This window comes from Spermophilus citellus, assembly GCF_964194105.1.
Source record: "Spermophilus citellus genome assembly, chromosome: 19".
Lineage (NCBI taxonomy): Eukaryota > Metazoa > Chordata > Mammalia > Rodentia > Sciuridae > Spermophilus > Spermophilus citellus.
The window spans coordinates 266,311-292,585 of NC_138201.1; the positions used below are offsets into that span (position 1 = coordinate 266,311).

At 36.6% G+C, this 26,275-nt stretch overlaps 1 pseudogene across 1 annotated transcript; it reads right to left on the bottom strand.

The window, feature by feature from the left end:
• Positions 1-17,102: 17,102 nt before the first annotated feature.
• Positions 17,103-18,607, bottom strand: LOC308638538 (casein kinase I-like; annotated as a pseudogene). Its single transcript has one exon. The product of its transcript is annotated as a casein kinase I-like (transcript).
• Positions 18,608-26,275: the final 7,668 nt, after the last annotated feature.

Here is a 26,275-nt window from a genome sequence, read left to right on the forward strand (position 1 = left end):
GAGAGAGAGAGAGAGAGAGAGAGAATTTTAATATTTATTTTTTAGTTTTTGGTGAACACAACATCTTTGTTTGAATGTGGTGCTGAAGATTGAACCTGGGCTGCACACATGCCAGACAAGCATCCTACCACTTGAGCCACATCCCCAGCCCCCATCAAAAATTTTTTTTCTACAGAAATAATGGTCATTTAATTAACTACACATGGGTTAGAGATATTAAAAAATATTTTGTTTTCAAATATTTTTATCAAATTTAATGGGAGAAGCCTAAGTTTTCAAACCTGATATCTAGTGCCCTTTTTTAAAATCAGGAAATGTCTTTGAGTGTTCTGCTTAGCTCAGAATGCACATATTATTCTGTAGACATCTATAGGTGCCTCATGTATTTTGAGGACTTGACTGGGTTTGGAGATCCAGGGATGCTGGGAACATGGTCCTGTCCTTGAGGAACAAGGCTACTGATTTCTACAGAGGGTAGTGGCACCAGTGGAGGAGGAAGGGCACTGTCTGGGTGAGAAAGCCTCACAGGGAGTCAGTGCTGGTGCTCTGTCTGCAGAGATGCGTGGGTGATCAGAACCTTTTGTTATAATCTGTGATTCTTTCTTTCAGACACTTGCTGCTGTGTGTGTTGTGTACATTGGCACCAGTTATCTGTAACAGCAATATTTATGGATATTAATGTAATGATATGTAGACATCATTGTGATGAGTTTGATACCTAGAAGTAAGCCTGAAGAAAGCCACTTTTCTTTGATTTCTTCAGGATTTCAAGAATGGGGACTTCCTATTTACTAATTAATTCAGTGTGGTGTGTTTGTGTATCTGAGTTCCTGCCCAAACCCAAGCAGTTCTGGGTAGTCAGAACTACAATGTTAGTCAAGGAGGAAAAGCTGTTTGGCTGGAGGGAAGATTGTGAATAGAGGGTGGGGTGAGTCCTGTTAAGGAATTTAGATATATCTTTAATAATGGAGAGCTATTGATGAGTTTTGGTGTGTGTGGGGAACATGGTTTTTCCTGTTACTGTAGCACAGATGCTGGTTGTGAGGACTAGAAATAAGAGAATTGTGGGACTGTTGGACTAGTCCAGATGAGAGCTAATGAGGATCTGAGCTAGGATACTGATGGTAGAGATGGATATACAGACTGGAAAATTTTAGAAGGTGCAAGTCTGGATGCTTGGCTGAAGTCAACCATCATAAGTTAAAAGGAGGCTTACTAAAGAAAGAAGACTTCTGAAGAAGGTTGCAAAGGAATGAAATGCCACAGAAGTCAGCATGATTTTAGGACCTTGGTGTTAAAAGTGACAGAGCAAGGGCCATCCTCAGGCTCTTCCACAAGAGGGAGGAAAGAGGGTCTCCTCCCAACTATGCTTTTTAAAATCCCAAGAGCATTCTTTTTTTTTAACTTATATTATTTTTTTTAGTAGTTGATGAACTTTATTTTTATATGGTTTTGAGAATTAAACCTGGTGCTTCACACATGCTAGACAAGTGTTCTACCACTGAGCCACAACCCCAGCCCCCAAGATCACTCTTAGGCTTGGAATTTTTGCCCCCTGCTCAGGCAGAAGTTTTGCTGGGAGCTCCCTGCCATCTTCAGTAGCATTCCGAGAATTGGGGAAGCATTGTGGAGCAGAGCCATCTGTTCCTCTTTGGTAATTCAAGCTGACTTGGGCAGTTGTTAAGATCTGAAGCAAAAGGTTGAGAATGCCTCAGAAGTTGTTGCCTGGGTAGCCTGTGATGACAGCATTTCTGTCCAAGAACAAGGTTCACGAGTGAGTAGACTAGAATGCAGGAAGCAAACAGAGTTCACTTTTAGACCAGCTTAGTTTGGGATGTGACTGTCCAGATGTTACATTCCTGTGACTATTCACTTGACTTCCTTCACTAATAAAAGCCACTCTAGGGACAGATTATTTTCTTTGCTATGAGTTTCCAGAGCCTACCATTACTATACTTGGCACATCTGTGAATGAATGCATACAGGTGGCCATGCATAGCAGGCCGGGATGGATTATTTCATCAGGAAAGGTAGATTTAGGAGCCCCATGTAGAGCTAGGTGGTTGATAAGTCTTGAGATTTATTCTTATTGGCTAAAAGACTTTTATGAAAGTTCAGCTATTGTGTGGATCTGTAATTTTCATGTCTAAGTAACAAAATTGTGCCTGTTTTCTTTTTTCCTTTTTGCCCTGCCTAGAATTTAATGCCAGTAATTGTCTGTTGACAATCCTTCCAGTGATTTTGTGTGTGTGTGTGTGTGTGTGTGTGTGTGTGTGTGTGTGTGTGTGAGATTAGAATCAGACTTGTGATAAATAGGGAAAATGTAAGTGATAAAGGCAGAGAAACTCTATTTACTTTTAAGAATAACTGACTCATAGGGTAAAATCTTGGAAATGATTTCAGATCACTCCTGTAAACTCTCACAGAAGATGTTTATAAAACACTTGGAACAATACATATTATACTAAGAAAATGTGCTTTTATCAACTCTAGAAATACAAAGCAGGGAACTTAATAAATCAGGCCTTATTTATGAATGGAAAGGACTGAAAGTTCACCTTAAAAGTAAGAATTCAGTTGATATCAAGATTGTCTCTTCTGAGTAGCAGAAGTTAATGTACTTCCATTTCTTCTTTAAAAATAAAATGATTACAGATTTCAGATTTTGGCGTCTTTAAATCTGACTACTGATTCCTATCTCTTAATAGTTATTGGAGTATCAGTCTAGAATGGAATTCAACTTTGATATTTTTACTCTAATTTTGAGATGAATGTGCTTCTAATTTTATCTCCACTCTATATTCAGTAAAGCCAAAGTATTGTTAGCTTGGGTATGCCATAATTTTTATTATTTCAGTTTCAGAAAAATCATAATTGTGTTTATATAAATTAGTAATATTACTCTTCTACTTGGGAAAGGCTCTTTGTTGCTTTTAAAAATGTAAGGTAAAAATACAGTTGTATTAACTTAGAGGCTAAATATTTTTGTCCTACTACCATACCATATAACACAATATCATAGTGAGTTGCATATTGGTTTTTCCCTTGCTGTATGTGGGAAATTGGCTTCACAACCCTCTGTGGACACCAAAATATGCAGATGTCAAACTCTCTTATATAAAATGATGTAATATTTGCATGTAACTTATAACAAAGCTACTCAGTATGGAAAACAGTACATTTCAGATTTTAATGATGAGATCAAAATCATGAATCTGAATTTTGTATGCACTTAAATAACTACATGAAAAAATTTTTGAACCAAGGTCCTAGAACCTCACATTTTATCACTTTTAAAATATGTTACAGAGATGAAATTAAAGAACATGGATTTTCAGAGGTACCCTTATCAGTCTCTAGAAAAAATAATTAAAATTCATTTTATACAGTGCAGCTTATTCTGTTTTTCTATTTTCTGACTTTTTTTTACACCAGGAATTGAGCCCAGGGTGCTCAAGCACTGAGCCACATCCCCAACCCTTTTTCCTTCTTTTTTTGAGACAGAGTTTTGTTAAGTTGCTTAGAGCCTCAATAAATTGCTGAGGCTGGGTTTGAACTTGCAATCCTCCTGCTTCAGGTTTACAAGCCACTGGGATGACAGGCATGTGCCACCAACATGGCTGAACAATCTTTTTAATTGACAAAGAACAGTAGATGCTGTTTAACTGGTTCTTGCTCTTATGTTAGTGAAGTCTTAATTTAAATTTCTTTCTGCATTTCAAAGAGAACAAAATAGTGTATAGCAATTCTAAAAGGGTAGAAGTTATGTAGTTTCTGTAAATTTCTTTTTTGGATGTTATCTATTAAACATCACTGTGTGTAGCAGTTAAATAGGAATTTTGTCAGAGGACAGTGGAAGGCAGGGCTGTCACTACACTGTTACTCCTACAGCATTATTCAAAAAAACAGCATTGTGGTTTCTCACATGTGTGAGGCCTTGGGTTTGATACTCAGATCCACAAATAAATCTTTATTCTATGTTTTCTTTAAAGAAATACAAAGTCATGTTTGGAGGAATGAAGGATAATTACTCATTTATATATCTTATTTGTTATAACTTGACACAAATTATTTGCTTATGTGATAAACACTGCTAAACTTAAGAACAGAATTATTTTGAATATTTAAACTCACTTTAAACATGGTCAGAATTAACAATAGCACTGCTGGTAAGGCCATTCCATAGACGTCATTTTAATAAAGAGATCTTGATCTTTCCTGAAATTGCAAGATATGGCAATAAAGGCTAGCTGAGAGCCAAAACTTGGAAGATAAATTGTTGCACACACCCAGCTCTGCCACTATGTTGTTTCTTCTCCATGCAAAGGCAGATGGTCAGATTAAGGTGAATTAGAAAAAAATAAGTATACTGGGAGGTCCTTGTGATGGGATGAATCCATATTCTCTGGCAGGTATGGTCCCATTTTGGGCCCTCTTGATAAAAGGTTCAAGATATACTCTGTGCTATTAGTAATGGGAAGTAGCTCAGTGACCATGGATAAGTTATTTAAAATCAGTGACACTCTACCTGTCTATAATATTCTCCAGCATAGCATTGTTGTGAAGATGAGTGGAGATGCTGCATATAATCTGGTAAGCACAGTGCCAAGCATATTACAAATTACATGTAGAAAAACAGTGTTTTTCTTCAAAGTGAATTTAACAGGAGGGCAGTAATTGACAGTGGAGGTGTCAAGAGGAACCATAAATTGGCTCTTGGCTTCAATGGAAGTCAAGCTGTAGCAGGTGTTATTTCACAATTTTAATTACAATCAGTATCAGAGGTGAGATGTAACATTTCATAAATTTTTTTTAAAGAGAGAGTGAGAGGAGAGAGAGAGAGAGAGAGAGAGAGAGAGATAATTTTTTAATATTTATTATTTTTTAGTTCTCGGCAGACACAACATCTTTGTTGGTATGTGGTGCTGAGGATCGAACACGGGCCGCACGCATGTCAGGCGAGCGCGCTACCGCTTGAGCCACATCCCCAGCCCAACATTTCATAATTTTAATTATAATTGGTTAAATGTCTTTGCTTTTTTTTTAACCAATTTAACTAAAGTAAACCATTTTCATTTGTTAAACTCCAAAAATCAATAAATAGAAGATGCAATAACTGAATATTATGGCTGTTTTCATCTTTTGTTTAGTGGATATTGCTTCTCAGTGAAGATGAGAATACTTGGATATTGTGCTTGCAGAACTCATGGTCTGGATTCCATGGTTACTGAACACTCAGGATTAGTATTGTTTAATGAAGATATGAATTTGGGTATGATGTGTTTGAAACACATGTAGAGAAATCGTGTCATTCAAAATTTATTAAAAGCTTATTGTTTAGCAAAATTGTACCTTTGAGAAAACAAAACATGACAGTTTTGAAGAACTTGAACAAATTTAGAAGAAGACTAAGTTTTTAAGGGAATCTGAAGCACATACCATCCACAATTACCACTAAGAAGAGATTTTTATAGATTTTTGGGTACCTGGCATGAGTTCCTGGGTTATTTTTTTTAATTATTCATTAATTGCAATCAGTTATACATGACAGAAGAAAATGCTTCAATTCATTGTGCACAAATGGAGCAGATGTTGGGTTCTTTTAGAGAAACAACCTTAAAGGTTAGTATCATTGCAAGGGAAAAAGATAGTGGAAGATTTTCAAATGGATGCCCTTGCTACACTGTAAAAGTTATTTTATATTATGACAGCTATGGATGGTTTTATTTGTATGAATAATTAAGCTTGTATCTTCTATAAGATATAGTAATTTCCATTCTTGGTTCATTCTTGGTCCAGTTAGCTGAGTTCAGTAATGAAGTAATGAAGAATATGCTGTATTATCTTTGATACCAGCTGTTAGAGAATTTACTTAAAACTTCCTATTTGTTATTGGTATTAAAAAAAATCCTTTGGTGTCTGTCTTTTCACATCCTTTTATATTTCTAAGCCAGAACAACTACTTAGAGCTGGCAGACTCCATACTTGCTGTGTGTGGAAGTAATTTTTAATCTTTGTTCTGAGTTCACTTAAGATATGAGAAATACTTGTCATTTTGGAATTCTAAGCTGTTAGTATACAGTTCTTCAGTCATGTTATCATTGAAATTTATTATTTTAACCTTTAATTAGAAGAATCACTGTTCTTGGCTGTCTATGGCCTCTTTCCATTGCTATTCTTTCATCATGTGATTTAAGTGTTGCTAAACCTTACAAATTATTCCAAAAGAGACATGGAATAAGTTTGTAATTTGGTACTGTCCATTCTGCATAAAATCCAGCCCTTTCAACCGTGACATACAGAGAGCACATGTGCAGTAAACATTTATTTAAATTAACGAATTGGTTTTGAGCAGCTTGCAAATGTAGTGTTTTCAGTATTCAGTGACTGAGCCTTCAGTACTGGTAGTGTTGCTAAACATTCAGACTTCATTTGAAGCCAGTAAACAGACAACTGTGCAATCCATGGAGATCAATTTGTTAACTTTTCTATCCAATACTATTTTTTTTGAGAGGGGGGAGAGGGGGAGAGAGAGAGAGAGAGAGAGAGAGAGAGAGAGAGAGAGAGAGAGAGAGATGTTTTTAATATTTATTTTTTATTTTTTGGTGGATACAACATTTTTATTTTATTTTTATGTTGTGCTGAGGATCAAAGCCAGCACCCCACGCATGCCAGGTGAGCACGTTGCCACTTGACCATATTCAAAGTCCAGTAATTTACTTTTAGAGTCCTGTTTATATAGAGTAAATGTCAAAGGAAAAGGTGCATTTGAAGCAGTTACATGAGTAAGTTTGCTACAGTGAAAGTTTTTGGTATGCTAATGGAAAAGGGACAATTTAAAATCGATATTATATAATTGAGGTAGCTCTTTTTGAAGACAGTTTTATTAAGGTATAATTGACATCCAATAAACTTCATGTTTAAAGTATATGATTTAATCAGTTTTGACACATGTGCACACCCAAAAACCCATCATCATAATAAGGAGAATGAAAAGATCCATCACCACCCCAGATTTTTTTGTTTTTCTCTCCTCATTGTCCTCTGTCCCTTTCTCTGGGCAACCACCAACCTACTGATCTGCTGTCACTCTAGGTTAGTTTGCTTATTCTAGGGTTTTATGTAAATGGAATTATATCACATGTACTCTTTTTTTTTTTTTGCTCTTTCAGTGTAATTATTTTGAGATTTGTCTCTGTTTCTGATTGTATCAGTAGTTTATTCTTTTAAGTGCTCAAATTATTCCATTGTATGGATGTACCTGTTCATCATTGACAGCCATTTGGGTGTTTCCAGCAATTGCCTCTAAGAACTAAATCCATCTGAACAACTTTATTACAGATCTTTGTGTGGACTTAGGCTCTCTTTTCTCTTTGGTAAATACCCAGAAGTGAGATGAGTAGATCATGTGGTAGGGTATTTTTAATTTTTAAAACTGCCAATCTGTTTTCCAAGTTGTTGTTTCCCTTTATATTCCTACCAGCAGTGAAAGAGGAATCAGTTGCTCCAAGTATCTATCTTAAATACTTACTTTGGTAGTCTTTTTAAATTTTATTTCTCTAATAGATACATAGTATAACCTCATTGTGATTTAAAAAAATTTTTTAGTTGTAGATGTACACAATATCTTTATTTTATTTATTTATTTTTATGCAGTCCTGAGGATTGAACTCAGTGCCTCATATGTGAAAAGCAAGTGCTGTGCCACTGAGTCACAACCCTAGACCCTCATTGTGATATTAATTTGCATTTTCCTATTGGCTGATGATGATGTTGAGCATATTTTCACGTGCTTATTTGCCATTCCTTGGTAAAGTATCAAATCTTGTATGCTATTATTTTGGGAGGTATTTTTTTATTATTTATTAAGATTTAAGTGTTCTTTATATATTCTGGATACATACTTTATATATTCTGGATAAATCTTTATCAGATTCATGATATTTTGTCCCAGTCTGACATGTTTTACATTCCCCTAGCAGTGTCTTTCAAAGAACAGATGTTCTTAATTTTGATGAAATTCAATTTACGAATTGTTTTTTAATGCACTTTTGGTATCATATCTAAGAACTCTTTGCCTAACCCCGAGTCACAGAAGTTAGCTCCTGTTTCCTTGACAAGGTTTATTGTTTTAGGTTTTACACTTATGTATATGATCCATTTTGAGTTAATTTCTGTATGTGGTGCAAGGCAGGTGTCAAAATTCATAAGTCTTTGTATATGGGCATTTAGTTCCAGCACCATTTGTTAAAAATGAACATTGTCTCTTTGCTGAATTGCCTTTGTACCATTGCTAAAATCAGTTTTCTGTGTACATGGGTCTATTTTAGCCTCTATTTTGTAGCATGATCTGCTTGTTTATCTTTATATCAGTACCACATTGTCTGAATTACTTTACCTTTGTAATAGTGTTTTTCTTCCAGATTTTTTCTTTTGCAAAGTTCTTTGGACTGTTCTGGGTCCTTTGCATATGCATTGGAAGTTTATAACCAGCTTACCTGTTTGTACAAAACAGCCTGCTGGGATTCTGAGATATTGGATCTATGAATCAACTTGGAGAGAATTGACTTCTTAACATCATTGAGTCTTGCAACAAAAGAACATGTTATTTCTTCCAATTTGTTTAGATTTTCTTTAATTTCTCTCAGCAATCTTTTAAAGTAGAAGTCTTGCATATTTCTTTCAAATTTGTCTTAATATTTGACATTTTTGTTTTTATTATAGTATGTTTAAAAAATTCAATATAAAATTTTTCATTACTAGCATAGAACAACAATTCAGTTTTGTTTCTAGCTCTAGTATCATGCAGCTTTGCCAAACTCACCTTCTAGCAGTAGTTTTTTTGGGGGGTAGATTTCATTGGATTTTCTATATAGATAATCTAATCATTTAAAAATATAATTTGAATTCTTTCTTTCTCACTTGAATGTCAATTTTTTTCTTGCATTATTAAACTATGCAGAATCTCTGGTATATTGTTGGATAGAAATGATGGGAGTGGTCATCCTTGTCTTGTTCCTTATATTAAAAGAAAAACATTCAATCTTATTTTTTATTATGTGTGCTGTTAACTGTAGGGTGTTTTTTTTTTTTTTAGATTCCTTTTATCAGAATGAGACTGTTCTATTCCTAAGGTTTTTATTGTTGTTGTTTTTGAACTAAGAATGGGTATTGAATTGTTATTATTTGTTTGATAATATAATGATGTGCATTGTGTTTTGAATGGCAAACCAGCTTTGCAATATTAGCTTAAATCTCTTTTGGTCATGAGGTATTATTCATTTTATATATTATTATAATTAATTCATTAAAATTTTGCTTGAGAACTGGATTCCCTCTTTAGCAAAACTGGTGGTTTCCACTTTTTTCTGCCTTCTCAAAGAACCAGTGTTTCTTATGTTTTTGTTTTTATTTTTGTTTTTGTTCTTGTTCTTGGGATCAAGCCAGGGCCTTATACACGGTAAGCACACACTGTACTACTGAGTTATACCACAGCCCAAGAACCAGCATTTAATTAGTTTATTTTTCTCTATTTTCTCTATTTTTTCTGTTGTTTATTTATTGATCTTTCTGCTCTTACTTCATTACTTCTTTTTCTCATTTACTCTCTGCATGTGATTTAATTATTTCTTTTGCCATATTTTAAAATTTGTATACATAAAATATGGTTCTTTGAAGATTGTGATTTAAATTGTTTCCTCCCTGAGACATAATGATATTGAGGCCCAGAGAAGTGTGCTGTAGCTCAGTGGTAGAGTGCTTCCCTCACACATATGAGGCACTAGGTTCGATCCTTAGCACCACATAAAAATAAATAAATAAAGATTACGGAAAAAAAGAGGAACTAGGAGAAACTAATGTCTGAGTTACCTTACTTTGTTGAAATCTGTGGAAAAAAATCCTGAGAGGAAATCCTAAGTGTTACTTTTTTTGTCACTTTCTTTTGCTTTTTTTCAGTGGCAGGGATTGAACTCAGGGATGTTCTGCCACTGAACTACATCCCCAGCCCTTTTTATTTTGGGGCAGGGTTTCAGTTCCTGAAGTTGGCCTTGAACTTATGATTCTACTGCCTCTGTCTCCCGAGCATCTGGGATTATAGGCTTGTACCTGTGTGCCCAGTTTCCCAGTGTTAGTTTTTTTTTTAGATGGACACAATACCTTTAATTTATTTATTTATTTTTATGTGGTGCTGAGGATCTACATGAGAAGAACATGACCCTCTGAGGACTGGAAGGTAAATAAAATTTGTGATTTAAAAGGGGTTTCCTGGAATTAGTAAAAATAGTAAATAAGCCACATCTAATAAAAAGTTGGCATAGCATATTTGAAAGGAACCCTGTTCTATGATTTTTAGCTCCAGAATGTGATGTCAATTAGATACTGCCTTTGCCTGATTGAGATATTTGCATCCCCTTGCAACCTTATTTCTGGCAAGGGTGACACTGATGTAGCTCAGTGGTAGACTGTTGAGAGCCACAACCAATCAAGATGGCGCCTGGCATTTTGCCAGATGGAGTGGTTGAGAAGCCATTAAGATGATAATTAAGTTGTGTATAATTATTAAGATAATGACTGATTGCTGTAACTGGATGATGCTAAATTGAAACAAGCTGTGTATTCAGTTGTGTATATATAAAACTCTGCTGTTTGGCAATAAGGCGGCTTCTGCTACCTTGGGTGACTGCTACTTTTGAGTTCTCATGGAGTTCCCGTTGAGTTCTTGTGGAGTTCTCATTGATTTATGGCAATAAAGTGGTTCCTCTTTGAACCTACAAGTGGCTTGTGACCTCTCGGTTTTTTGTGCCCAGCCAGACTGCGGCATTTGGTGTCCTGTATGGGGAACGCCTGAAGCATGGAGGGAGAAGAGCAGCCGATTTGGATTCCAGAGAGACTAACTAAAGTGATTTCTACAGACCAAAAAGAAGATGACTTAGCTCAAATCCATAAGAGCTGATACCCAGAACTTCAGTTTAGCTATCCTTACATCTTTGACGGTTCTCCCACACCTGGAGTCTAATGAATAATGAACACCATTTGTTTTGTGTTATCTTTTTGGGTCGTGTTATCTTTATAGCAGAAATATGGAATTAAAAATTAGTAAAAATCAAACTGAAAGGGTGTTAAGTAAATTGTTAGAGGAAGGAGGCATCTCAGTAAAATCAAGAACAGTTAGGGCATATGTTAAGACGATACAAAGGTTTAGCCCATGGTTCATTAAAGAGGGGTTGTTAAATATATTACAATGGAACCACCATGGTGAAGATTTAAAAAGAATAGAAAAGAAAGCCCAGGAACTCTGCCAGTTGGCACATTACCATTTTGGACGTTGGTACTGTCTTGTTTGCTTAGTCTAGGATAAGACATCCTATATAGAGTAAAAGAGGAAGTTTCTCGAGTTAGTCAGACAAGGGAAAAAAGTTTAGAGGAGGAAGGCCTATCAGGGGAGAAGTTACAATGGGAGGTTGCTACAAACACATTTCTATCACCGGAGTGTGTAGGTGTCCATCCAACAGCTCCGCCTATGTATACGGAGACAATATATGCTGAGTGGCCCTCAACCCCCATAGTTGATAGATGGGATCCTGAGACAGGACCTCAAAGATTAGCATGGCCTGTATTTGAGGAGGCAGGAGGGTAGTAAATTCACCATGCTTTAGATTTCACAACAGTGAAGCAGCTGAAAAGAGGCTGTAACAACCTCTGGTCCTCAAGCACCCTTCACTGTAAGTATGGTCGAATCCATTACCAACTTGAACATGACACCAGCAGATTGGGCTAGTATGTGCAAAGCTGTGCTAAATGGAGGACAATATCTGTTATTGAAGGTTGCCAATGAGGAATTCTGCACGGAGACGGCTAGGTGAAATGCAGCAGCCGGTTATCCTCAGAGAAATCTAGATATGTTGTTAGGAGAGGGACCTTATGAGGGTCAGCTGCAACAAATCAGATATGATCCTGCCATATACTCACAAATCGCTTCAGCTGTGGTTAGGGCATGGAAAACTTTACAGGAGCTTGGAGATTTACAAGGTTAATTATCTAAGGTAATACAAGGAGCTAATGAACTTTATGCTGAATTTGTAGATAGGCTTATACAAACAGCTACCAGAATCTTTGGGGATTTAGAACAAGTGATGCCATTAATAAAACAACTAGCCTATGAACAAGCAAATAGATGGTGCAGGTAGGCCATTAGACCATGGAAACATGGAGATTTAAACACATAAATTATGCAGAGACATTAATGAACAAGGGCAAGTCTTGGCAGCTGCAGTACAACAGGCTTTAGGTGCCAGACCAAAAACATGCTACAATTGTGGACAAACAGAACATTTTAGAAGGAGTTGCTCCATAGGAGGAGGGTTTAACAAAACTGGATATGATCAAAGGGGTAGAATACCAGGTATTTGCCCACAATGCCATAGAGAGAGACATTGGGCTAATGAATGCCATTCTCAAACTACTATAGAGGGTACTCCGTTATCAAAAAATGGACAAGGGCCAGGTGTTTACCCATGATATCATGGAGAAAAACATTGGACTCCATTGCCAAAAAACAGATAGGGGGGCCCAATGCTCCGGGGCCCATGACCACAAATATACGGGTCATTGGAGGAACCTAGCAACACCATCAGGGTAGTGCCCAGGACACATTATCCATTAGATCCCTCATTAGACAAACCAGAGGGAGCACAGGGTTGGACATCTGTGCCTCCGCCGGAGCAGTACTAACTCCTGAGATGGGAGTTCAAATCATTCCCACAGGAGTAAAAGGACCTTTTCCCCAAGGAACAGTAAGCTTATTATTAGGACGCAGTTCTTCTACTCTAAAAGGTCTTATAAGTCCTGGGGTATATTGATCCCGATTATAAAGGTGAAATAAAAATTATAGCCAGTTCTCCAAGGGGTATATCAGTAATTTCACCAGGAGACAGAATCACACAATTATTAATAATACCTAGCCTACATGATAAAAAAATGGCCTCCCGGTTATTTGTGGCCAGCCAGACTGGGGCAGTCAACTTTCTCTGTTTTCAACATGTAGTAATATAAATAAATAGGCCCAATATGTTGACCCCATGCTTTATTTTACAAGAAAATTCTGACTTCACAGGATATATTACATTCCTTAACAAACTGTTATCTACAGAAGAAATGCAGTTTCAAAATAATATTTATAAGAGCAACTTAAGTTACCCTGAAGTGAAGACGTTTGTGACCCTGCTATAGACCAGATTCTGGAACTTAGAGAAATAAAGATAATTCTTACTAACCATGGAATCTGCGAGAGTTTATGCTTAAGAATTCAATTAGAAATGGTGAACGTGAGCCTAATTAACCTAAAGTTGTGATGGCAGAGGATACTTGAGAGTTTGATGTTATCCTGCTGTTAGTCCAAAGTCAAGAAGTGTAGCTGGGCAGGACTCTTTGGGATCTTTTTTTAGATCTTCAAAAAAACTGGAGTTCAAGAGAGCCATGCTATTATCTTTTCAGAGAGAACACACTTTCTTCTGTCAGAGTGTCACCCTGATACTCCTTCACATCACTTCTAATAAACTTATTTCCTGCCACTCTGATTGATAAGTTTGGAAACTTATGTTTTGATTGAAAATAAATATGCATTTGAAGGCGGTGGTCTACATTCTACCTCAATTTTTCAGAGTGTCCCAGCCCTGTATCACTAAAAGATCCTTGCCAGCTGAAGGGCTATCATAGACTCCCTGGAGTGCCTTCACTTCATATTTTATACTGCTCTCTAGAGGGAAAAGACCTAGGGAATGATAATCACTAGACAATCCAAAAGAATTTAGACATGGTGGCTGTTCAAACCTTTTGTTAAGCAGTTGTGAAACCCACAAGTAGGACAATATAGGAGGTTAGAAGGAGGACACATCACATCAGAAATTCTTAAAGGAGGAATTTCAAATCAGATATTGTGATAAGGTGTCTGTACCTGGGATGGAAGAGCAGAGACAAATTGTTCTTATTTTTCAAACTGTCAAGTTACACTTGTCTGCTTTTCTCCCATGTGAAATGCTCACAAAGAGAAACCAAAATCTTTAATCTGACATCCAGTACTTGGAGAAAAATTAGAAGTACTGCATTCATTTGAAATCTACAATAGAAAAAAGAAAACAGTTGACAAGGCAACGAGGGAATGCTGGCATTAAATATGTGAACAGAGCCGAGTGCAATGGTACACTTCTGTAATCCCAGTATTTTGGAAGGTTGAAGCAGGAGGATCATGAGTTCAATTTTAGCTTCAGCAAAGATGAGGTGCTAAGCAATTCAGTGAGACTCTTTCTCTAAACAAAATACAAAATAGGACTGGAGATTTGCCTCAGGGGTCCAGTGAGTGAATACATTTTAGAATGACTTGTTATCCAATGACAGATAACTAATCCACTCACTATTGACTGGATGCCACGATTCAATCACAAGATACCAGCTAGTTTCTATATGGAAAATAACTGGTATCTTATAGATAGTGTGGTGAAGGTGTTCCTGCACCTGCTGTCTGATAGGGTCACAGTGGGGGATGCTGTGGCAGGGCTGCACCACCTGGAAACCAGAACCATGGGGAGTGTTAAGTGTTTTGTTTATGATACTCATGAGATAGATGATAGGGCATACAACAATCAATAATAAAAGTACATGTTACCTGAGATTGCAGGAAAATTCCCAGAATGAGACTAAGGATACAAATAAGATATGTCCTGAGATGTATTTTAGTATCTCTGAAAATAAAAACAATAGTGTTATTTCTTAAGAAATTCACAGGGAAAAGATTGCAAATCAAGGTTCCTAAGCTTTTCTCAACAATTTACACTTAGCCCCTCATTCTAAAGCCACAACTTGTTCAACATACATTCCCTTCACTAACAGAGCCTTCTTTGCCCTACACAGGAATTCTTGATGAAAATAGGAAACACATAATTAATACTAATAGCAAATAAGTTGAAGTGCAGAGCCTGCCCTTTAATTAAAGATTATAAAGACATAAGAATTCATAATTTGAGGAAGGATAAAAAAAAACTCTTTAAAAAAGCAGTTTGGGCTGGGGATGTGGCTCAAGCGGTGGCGCGCTCGCCTGGCACGCGTGCGGCCCGGGTTCGATCCTCAGCACCACGTACCAACAAAGATGTTGTGTCCTCCGAGAACTAAAAAATAAATATTAAAAATTCTTTCTCTCTCTCTCTCTCGCTCTCTCTCCTCTCTCACTCTCTCTTAAAAAAAAAAGATTAAAAAAAAGCAGTTAAATAGGTCATATGAAAAAAGAAAATTACCTTGGAAAAACAGAATAATGTAAAATTTTATATAGATATATTTTAGAGTCAGTTCAGAGTAGTAGGCTTTTAAGTAATAGGCTTTTACTGTTTTAAGTATGTATTGTTAGGACTTTAGTTTAGAAGCAAAAATGTTTACCAATAATCATAGGTATGCTTTAAAGTTAAAAGTTAATAATAGGTCAAGATACAGGTAGTCAAGTTGCCTAATCTAGTACTTAGTGATTGAAGTGAAAATGTAAAAGCATAATCATGATTGGCCAAGATTACAGGAACATATTTTATTTTATTTTTTTTATGAAGTAAAAAAATGTGGATTTATTTACTTTAATACACATTTTAAATGTTACCTTGAGATAATAAAAATAAATAAGCATGCCTGGAGGCACACACTTAAAGACAAAGAAGAGACTGCATGGAAAGAGTAACAATTTTATAAATGAGAGGTGAATATGAGATTTGATCAGTTTCTAGCCAGTCTTTGTTTTAAACCTTCTTGAAAACTTGGGCTACTACACCATGACAAAAGTACAGCTGTGTCCTTATGACTTAAAGCAAAGCATGCTTGAAAAGTGGAATGAGCTTCGTTTTTTACAGAATTGTTACTTTGTTCATATGCAGGCACTTCAAAAGACTATGGAGGCAAAGCACCTGTCCCATCCTTTAAAAATATTTTTCAATCATCAAAATTATACTAAAGGGTAGGAAAATTCCAAGAACTAGCAAAGTTGAATACAAGAGACTAATGTGCACAGAGGGAAAAAGAGTGACCCAGTTTTTATTGCTGGGGGGGTCTTTTTTTATCAAAGAGCAAAAACAATAAACAAGACACCATTGCATGGCACATCCAAAGTTTTCTGCTTAAGGGAGAATGCAGTCAGTCATTCAGCAGTAGGTTTCAGTGGGATCTCCTTAGGTTCAACCTTATACATTGCAAAGAGATTCACATTTATTTCTTTTCCTTAGTGTATTTAAGAAAAAAAAAAAAAGAAAATTCCAACATGTCACTTCTCAAAACATTCATTTCTTGCTATCTAACATACATTATTATCTGGAAGCATAAAGTTACATTATACAAATATTTTGCATTTTTAAAAAATAAGTGCTTTTGCCACTCCTACAACACTGTACTTCACATAGTGGTGCAACAAAAGCAGAGCTCATATTTCCCGCACTTATTGTGATTCATTTTACAAAACCATCTGCTGAACTCATAGAGCTTTTTCCTCAGTACCTCTGGGCAGTGACTGTACCATGATTTCACAGAGAGAATGTTAATATGATCCATGAATAACAGTACCATCAGTAATACTGAAATCAATGCAGATGTCACAAAATATGAACTTCTCAAGAAATAACTTTTTTAAAAACATTTGGGCAACTGTTTTCTCTGTTGCATTACCCACTGGGAAGAAAATTCCTGGTGATTATCCTCTTACAGAAGATATAAAAAAATCAAATTAGGTATATATAACTGGCTGACACTTAAGATACTGCTCTGTTTTCTACAACAGGAGAGGAGCTTCTGAAAAATGTCCTATAGAACTGTATTCATCAAAACCACCTCATTGGTCCATTCTATTCATTGATGGGCAAAGCACTCATGTTTTGACAAAACTTTAAAGCTTCCATAAAAGCTAAATTAGAAAAAAAATATGAATGTAAGACAACCACAAAACAAAGTATGAAAGTATGACATATTTGTTTCTAAGAGTGAGTCCTTGAAAATATATGTGGTCACTACAGAGATGATTTTAATCACAAGACAGCAGATGAACATGTAAGTAACTCCCCATGATCTGTCTGTGTCCAGAGTCATTTGTGGCATTGTATAGTTTTCCTTTTCCTTTGTTTGAAAAAACAGCGGCACTTGGTTTCATCCATTGCTTCTACTTCTGTAGGGGCTGTGATGGGTGCATTTGAACGTCCTGCAGTAGGGTCATCTGTGTTTAACTCTCCATTTGTGGAACTTACAACCTGATTTTTGGATTGTTGCATCTTATCTCTGTGCTGATGTGCTTCTCTGTTTGATGATAGAGCAGGATCTTGCTGAACTGCTCCCACTGGAGTAGGCAACTGTTTACCAATCCAGTCATATTAATAATCAAACATATATCCTTTTCAATCAAACAAGTCAGTAAAAAGCTTTCTTAGGTAGTCATAATCTGGATTTTCAAAAAAATCTAACCTTCTTACATAACGAAGATATGTTGCCATTTCTGGAAAATTTTCACATAACACATCTATTGGTGTAGCTCGTTTTGTATCTCCAATTTTCTGATATCTCTCTTTTAATGTGTCAGCCTTTAAGCCTTGCCAAGGAAGACTGCCTCTCAGAAAATACATGAACATATGACCTAAAGCGTCTAAATCATCTCTTCTACTTTGTTCTTTTCCTAAATGTGTGTTTATGCTCATATATCTAGCTGTTCCTGTAAGGCTCTTGTGTTCTCTGTAGGGTATGTTTCTTTGTCTCTGGATCAATGTATTTCTTTGCCAAACCAAAATCTATTATATGAATAACTTGCTGGGTTTTGTTTCCTGGTCGTCCTATTAAGAAGTTCTCAGGTTTTACATCTCTGTATATCAAGTTCTTTGAATGAACATATTCCATGCGAGAAATCAGTTGTATAGCTATCATGAGAACTGTTTTAAGAGAAAAAGTTCTGTCACACAAGTCAAACAAGTCTTCCAAACTAGGTTCCAGCAGTTCCAGCACCATAGCATTGTATTTATCACAAGGGCCAAAATAGTAAACTTGAGGTATGCCATCTCCAGATCCTAACTGCTTGTAGAATCTGTATTCCAAATGTAGCTGTGGTGCTCTGGATTTCATGGGCTCCAGCTTAATTGCCACATATTCATTCGTGTATAATTTTTTCCCTAATCGTAATTCTCCAAAATTGCCACATCCAATTTTTTCTCCAACTCTAAAGTTAGGTCCAACCATTAAAACTCCAGATGATGAAGACCCAGTTCCTCAGTGTTGTGCCCTGATCGACCACTAGGTCGTGCCATTCTATCATCTGATTTGTCCTTGTCTTTCTTTTTATTATCCATATCAAGTTTTCGGTACTCCACTTTGAATTCTTTAATCAAGACAAGCACGCTGAAATAGGGTATTGTGAGAATAGGTACATCACTAGGTAACTGTACCAGGCGGGTAACGTTAACATTCAAATTGCAGTAGGTAGTCAATCAACTGGAGCGTGTTCATCCCATTCGTAAAATCTTTCTCAGTTGTCATTTCAACAAAACATGTCTTCAAAATTATCTTCTCAGTGATGTAAGCTGATATCAATGAACAGCTCAGAGGCGAGGCCGCGAGTGGCGGGGTCGGTCCTGGGCGCAGGCAGTGCCCCCACTCCCATAGTCAGCGGCGACGGGGGCAGCTGAGACTGCACATCACACCCGCCGGCGGCTGGAGGAGGGAGGGATCGAGCGAGGTAGGGGGGAAGGAATGAGCGAGGGAGGTAAGGCAGCTCGGCCCCGGCTTGGACTAGGTCTCAGCACTACTGCCAGTGCTGGCTGGAGAGTCACCGCCCGGGCGCTGCTGTCGCCACCCATGCAGTCGGGAATGAATGCACAGCGGCACCTCACTTCTCCGGAGGTCAAACCTGATCGGCGCCGGACCTGGAAGTGAACACATGGAAAAAAAAATTAAAAAGGAAAGCATCTCTCTAGCGGTGGCGGCCCCCCCTAGCTGCCCGCATCAGCGAATAGCACAGGAACATATTTTAAACAATGTGTTCAATATCTTATCAAGTTAATGTATGTGAGAAAAGATTGCAACTCTTGAAATTTATGTAAATGAAAGAAGTTTTGAACTTTGATGCTATTTTAACTACATGCATAAATACCTGTAAAAAAGGTATAAAAATAAAGTCCCCTCTATGGGCATCAGATTCTTCTGAATATTGCTTGTAACTTACAACCTGTCATCCTGTCTCCTCTTCTTTTGCTGAGGCCACTTATCCTTCAGTACCTAATGCCACTCATACTTCAGGACCCCTGGATTCCTGCTAGGGCTGGACCCTGGCAATAATAATTAAAAGTTTCTTCATTTAAATTTGAAGTTGACTCTGTTGATGGGCTGTGTTTAATTATAGAAAAAAAATATATATAGACATAAATGCCTGTGATTTGTACTAATATTATCATAGTACCCCATACCAAAGAAAAAACAGACATCATAATTCTATTATTATGCTCAAGGCAAAACTGCAAATAATTTATTTTTTAATTCCTTATACTCTAGGTTCTAGAATACTGAGAGATCTAGAGACCTGGCACCATTCACCTCTTGTTTATTTTATTAAACTAGAAACTTTAAAATTATATTTTTGCCCCATTTTTTGTAGGGGAGTAGAGACAATGCTGCTTCAGGGAATTACTTATGAGTTGAAGTCTCAAGCTCTTTTCTCATAAGGCCAGAGAACAGAAATATTAAATAAAATTTTGAAGTAATTCTGATATTTAATTTTTATATAAATGCACTTCTGTCTGGGCTAGATCTAAATATTGGGAGGAAACTCTGCCATGAAATAATTTTATCCTGACGCACTTAATGCAATTCACAGCAAATAATAATAATAATAATAATAATTTACAAGGCTTTGGAGAATTCCAGTAATATTATAATATTAATTACTTGAAAAGTCATCACAGGAGAATTTGAGACCCTTCCCCAGGACTCTATCTATGTTTCTATCAATCCATCAATCCATTAGTCTGTGGTCATTGGGCTCTGTAGTGAATAATACCCATGGGTCTGATCTCTAGTGTTTTTTTTTTTTTTCCTACTGACAATTGAACTCAGGGGCACATGAACACTGAGACCACATTCACAGCCCTATTTCTATTTTATTTAAACATATCATCTCAGTGAGGTTCTTAGTGCCTTGCCATTGATGAGGCTGGCATTGAACTCACTATCCTCCTGCCTCAGCCTCTACAGTTGCTGGGATTACAGGCATGCACCCCTGCATGTGGTAGATCCCCAGTGTTTGATCAACAAAAACAGAGCAGACAAAAACCTGTCTTTGTGTACTTATTTTATTCTGATCAGGATACAATTTACTGTCACTCAAACAGTAGGCCTACTGAATTAGACAGGCAGTCAGTGTAGATAGGTGAATCTAGTCAGGTTGAATCTAGGAAGCCAATTTTGAGTGAATCTAAGTTGGAGACTGTCCCCTGAGGGATATTATCAAGAACCTGCCCCTGCTCCAACCTGTTGCCATGGTAACCTGTCCCAGGAATTTCCCCTCCCTACAGGGAACTATAAGATTGTAAATGTGCCCTTGCTTCTTGGGATACCCTGATACAAGCTATGTCCCCCTTCTTCCTTGTGGGAGAAGTCTATGTTACCCTTTTCTAAATAAACCCTGCTTCACATGCTTGCTTCAGCATGCTTCTCTAATGTTCAAACTTCAACATGTGGAAAACTAAGACTTCTCACCAGTAACCAGTGGTTATCTCTACCCCGCTCAATTTTGGAGGAAGTTCCTGAAGCCCTTTCCAATCTCTCTTGGGTGAGAACTGTCCAAACAAGACACAGCCAGGGATGAGGGGGTGGACTTCCACAGTCTTGTATTCCTTTTGTTTTTGGAGCCTGCCATTCATTGAATCCATTTTTCTGCTTCCAGGTTGCTGTGCTACACTGGAGCTGAAAATTAAAAATATATATGGGGAACACTAAGTATCCTGAAAGCCAGAAAATGGTAAGTGTGTATTCTTATTTTGAGACTGGGTAGGGAGGCTGTTTGAAGACAGTGGGATTGGCAATGGTGGCTGGAAACTCCTTATAATTGTCACCAGAGTCTGGTGGCTAGAGGGTCTCTCCTTGGCAGCTCAGCCTTCAGTTTTCTCTGACTAGTCTAGTGGAGCTTAGATCAGTATTTGAGACCTCAAGTTTTTGTTCCATAATTGTATGGTGTTTTCAGGGCCTTCCTGAATTCCTATGTGGGCATCTGTGTGCCATTAGCTCAGTATATCCCCAGATTGTGTGGTGAAGTCTGGGATAATCATCAGAAGAGGACCCCAACTTCATTAGTTATGTTCCTGTGTGAGAAATGCTGTGGTGTATTTAGGGACCTCTGTTCTTGTTTTTCCTAAGTGTTTATTGTTGTTGTTTATATGTTTGTTTATTTTAGACCAGGAATTATTCCCAGGGGTGTTTATGTACTGACCCACATTCTCAACCTCTTTTTATATTTTTGTGTAGAGACAGGGTCTCACTGAGTTTCTTAGAACCTCACTAAGTTGCTCAAGCTGGTGTTGAACTCATCATCCTCATGCCTCCTGTGCTTTCTAAATGCAGACTAAGAAGTATCTCAAATCCAGAATGGCTATCTGATAGTTTAGCTATTTATAGGTCTGAGATTAAATCCCCAATTTCCAGCTCTCTTCACATTCTCAAAGGCATGGTTCCTTGCTCACCTTGATTGAGAAAAAAATAAGATAAAATAGATTATTTAACCACACCTGGAGGCTAATGGATAGATATGTTAATGAGCACCATTAAGGAGGGCAGTTTTAAAAGATTTTGCTTTATCCTTGGGTGTCTTTCACATAAGAAAAAAGCAGGGAAAAATTAGATGACATTAAAAATAATTATTTTTTTTTCTAAATAAATGTGTCCCAGTCACCAGGGGGCAAAATTGTGACATATGCAGTCAAGGAGAGAAATAAAATGTGTCCACATGCTTCCCCCCTTTCAATGCTTTATTCACTCAAATTGCTCAATACAATTATACTCTATAGGTTCTTTCTCAAAAAACTAACAATCCTGAATGCTAGGCACTGCAATAGACTTAATACATTCACAGCAAATAAAATAGGTTGATTAATTTACTGCTAACAATCCTAGATTAATTCTAAACACTGAAAAACTCACTTAATCATGACAGGCTATTGACAGACATTCCCTCTGTGTGCTAAGTTTAAATGTCAGATCAAAAGTCTTAAACCTTAGGCTTTTAGTCCAGCAGATGCACACTCCCTCAGACCATGGTCACCAGGTCCAGAACCAAGGCAGGTTTCTCCTGGCTTGGAGTGACAACAGGTTGAGGAGAGGACCTATGGAGAAGTTGTGGCTTTCAACAAATTCCAGGTTGAAGTGATAGAGTTTGAGAGATGAGAAAATCATGCAGAGGATCAGAAGAACAATGACAAGAGATGGGATGTCAGGTCCTCATCAGGCTTTTCAGCTTGAGTGTATCCTTGTTTCAGCTGGCTAAATCCCTGTTCATTAGCTCTATTATTTATACTAAATTTGGGGGCTTTTAACCTCTATTGCAATTCTTATTAGCAATTTTTATTAGCTATCATGGGATTTCTCCATGTCATCATTTACCCTGGAGTCAGAAACTTCTGATCTGTGGTCTCCACCCTGATATTCTTGTCTTTCCCTCTTATCAGGCAAGTTTATCCTGCCAGATATTTCACTCTGTTTATCAAGTTGAGAGGAATTAACTTTGTTTTTAGGCCATACTGGAGTACTCTGTGGGTGTGCCTGGTGAGACTGCAGGTTTCAAATTGGAGTTTTTAAAATGGAGTTGTTTAAGCTCAGGGCTAAGGCCATCCTCACTGTCCCAATTAAATACTTTTTATCTTAAATGGGAACTTACTTGAGGTTTCCCCCCTATATGTAAAACCACTTTATTAAAATGACCTGTAGAAGCATTCCAAACATTTCCAGCAAACATTTTTGTCCTAGTGTGGAGGAAAATAAAGATGGGGCTGGAGTTGATTTAAACTACAAAGAAGGTTAATAACAAGGGCTAGAGTACATAGTGAATCTGAACATCAAAAGCCATGTGAGTAACTTGGTACATTTTTAAAGAAAAAAAAATTAGTTGTCAATGGATTTTTATTTTACTTATTGATATGTGGATCTGAGGATTGATCCCAGTGCCTCACACATGCTAGGCAAGTCCTCTGCCACTGAGCCAAAACCCCAGCCCTAACCTGGTACATTTTTAATAACCTGTTTTACATAGACATTAACCAGTAGCCTTAATACCTTTTCAGTATCTGTTTGGAATAAATTAATAACCCAGAAATCAGTGAAGCAAAGAATCTAATTTTATCTTCAACTGTGGTTTCAGATATCACAATGTCTGAGTTAAGATTTCCCTTTGAAGAACTTTGTGTTATATTCTCATTCCAACATCCCATATTTGCCCAGTCCTTAGTTTTAAAACAGTCTGAAATAAAGTGTCCACAGATACCAATGTCTCTTATCCTATTTAGAAGTCTTGACTTCTAGAGATCAGTTTGAACTATAAGTGTGTAGCATCTAAGGGGAGTAGTTGGATGCTGTGAAGCTGGAAGGAATCTTCTGATGTTCCTTTCATTTAAAAGGAAGTTTGTTTTTGGGGTGCATACCAGGAATTAAACTCAGAGGCACTTCACCACTTTGCCTCATTCCCAGCCCTATTACATTTACTTTGGAAAGAGTTGCTTAATGCCTTTCCATTGCTGAGGCTGCTTTGAACTCTTCATCCTCTGCCTCAAACTCCCAAGCCCCTGGGATTACAGGCATTTCCTACCATTTCTGGCTGGCATTTCATATTTTGTTTTTTGTATTAGATACTGTGAATAAAGCTACAATGAAAATGAAATTGCAGTTATTTCTTTGAGAAAAGTTTTCCAATTCATTTAGATGTATGCCCAGAAATATTATTACTGGATTATATGTCATTTTTTACCTAGATTTATTATTATTATTTGTATATATTGACCACTGTAGATTAACTCATGGGCATTTTGTCACTGTGCTATACACCAACCTGTACCCCTTTTTTGAGACAGCATCTCACTCATTTGGTTAAGATTTTGCCAAATTGCTGAGACTGGTTTTGAACTTGAGATTCTCCTTTCTTATCCTTTTGAGCCACTGGGAGCATAGGCATGTTCAGCCTTGCTGTGCTACCCAAAATTATTATTAGTGAATTATGTATCATTTTTATCTTGAGCATTTGAAGAACCTTAACACTTTTTTTCAAAAAGTATATTTATTAATTTTATATTTTCATCAATATTTTTATATGCATATGTACATTGGCATAGTTGTAACTGACTTTTCTCTATCTTTGTAAGCAATGTTTGGAATAGTCAGTCTATTGGAGGGTCTTCCATATCATATAATATGGTTCTCATACCCTGTGGTAATTGAGGGTATTTCCCTGCTATGTTACTATCATCTTCCCTGTGAGAAGGCTTATCTATCTTTTGTGTTTTGAGTACTGCACTAACTCAGAAGAGAAGCATTTGTGGTCAGAAGCTAAAGAACACTAGAAGCTATGAGATTTGAGAAAATGCAAGGAATAATTTTCTCTTAGACTTTTATAAGAAGTATGGCTATTTCATCACTTTGATAAAAATTTATATATTTACCATCACTCACAATGTGAAAGTCTTGTATTTAAATAATCCATAATTGTAAGAAATAATTTTTGGTTATTTCATTTTAATAAGTGACTTAATTCTTTTTTTAGCCATATTAAAAATCAGAAATTACTGCATATTAAATATATGTATTCGAATTTCCATCATGATAATGTGATCAGCATTAAGTAAGAATTAAGAGAACATTGAGCAAAGTTGCTATAAAACATTATTGAAACTTCCCTGCCTTTTAAGAGTATCAGAAACAGGTTGATGAAGCAGCTTTAAATTTCTGAATAATATGTAAGTGTATTTATGATTAATTTTTCAGTACCAGTTTTCAGGGCTGGGGATATAATTCAGTTGGTAGAGTGCTTGCCTTGCATGCACAATTCCTGGGTTCAATCCTTAGCACGAGAGAGAGAGAGAGAGAGAGAGAGAGAGAGAGAGAGAGAGAGAAATAAATACCAGTTTCTTTGTGATGTAACTTATTGGTGTTCTTTGATAAACTATTCTCTTCATGTTAGACACTCACATGTTCTCTTTGCTTTTAGTTACTTCTGATAACTTCTGTCTTAACTATTATTTTCTTATGAGCCAAATAGGGATACATTTTATTATTTGGAACTAAAAAACTGATTTTCACAAAAGGAGGTTTTCTACTGTTATATATATTCTGATCATTTTTGTTTTATATTTTGGAGATTGGCTGTTACATTTTCAGCTATTTAACCTACTCAATTTAAACTTCAATTTGTTGGCCAGTTTCCTATCATTTGTTTCATCAAGTGAATGTAGCTTGATCAATTTTATGGTCCCATTCTGTACTTTTCTACCTCATTGATATTGGTTTCTTCAAAGTTTCCCACCAAAGTCTCTGATTGGTGGTGGGGATAACTAGAAACTAAACTCAGGGCTACTGGAGTACTGAGCCTCATACCCAGATCTATTTTTTATTTGATTCAGTGTCAGGGCCTCACAGATTTGCTTAGTGCCTTGTTGCTTAGGATAGCTTTGAAGTTGAAATCCTTGATCCTCAGTCTCCAGAGCTACTAGGATTATAGGCTTAAGCCACCGTACCCAGATAGATCTTGCATGTTTTAATTTGATGTCATTTAAAACTTGCAAATGCAACTATATTGCACTGACAGAAATATATTTCCATTCATTATATAACTATTATTGTGGTAGTAATTTTTTTTGGGGGGGTAATGTTTATAATTTTTCTGTTGTACTTACTAAATTAAATATATGATATATCATGTTATTGACACTAACATGATGTATCATTTAATATATTTGTAGCTATGTTGTAACTACAAAAATTTAATGTTTTTACAGCATTTAATATTTTTGTAGTTATGTTGTAACTAAAAATAAATAAGCTCATATTTCTTCAATCTTATATGACCCCCAATGTAACTAGTTTCAGACACACTTTTTAGTGTTTGTACTCAAATTTGTCATTTTATGATGAGTAGGCCAATGACAAAATTTAGATTTATTCAAAATACAAACATTTAATTGTATTTATTCAGGTTATAATCACATCTGATAAGCCTATAAAGAACATAGTAGTGTGACTACTTCATAGG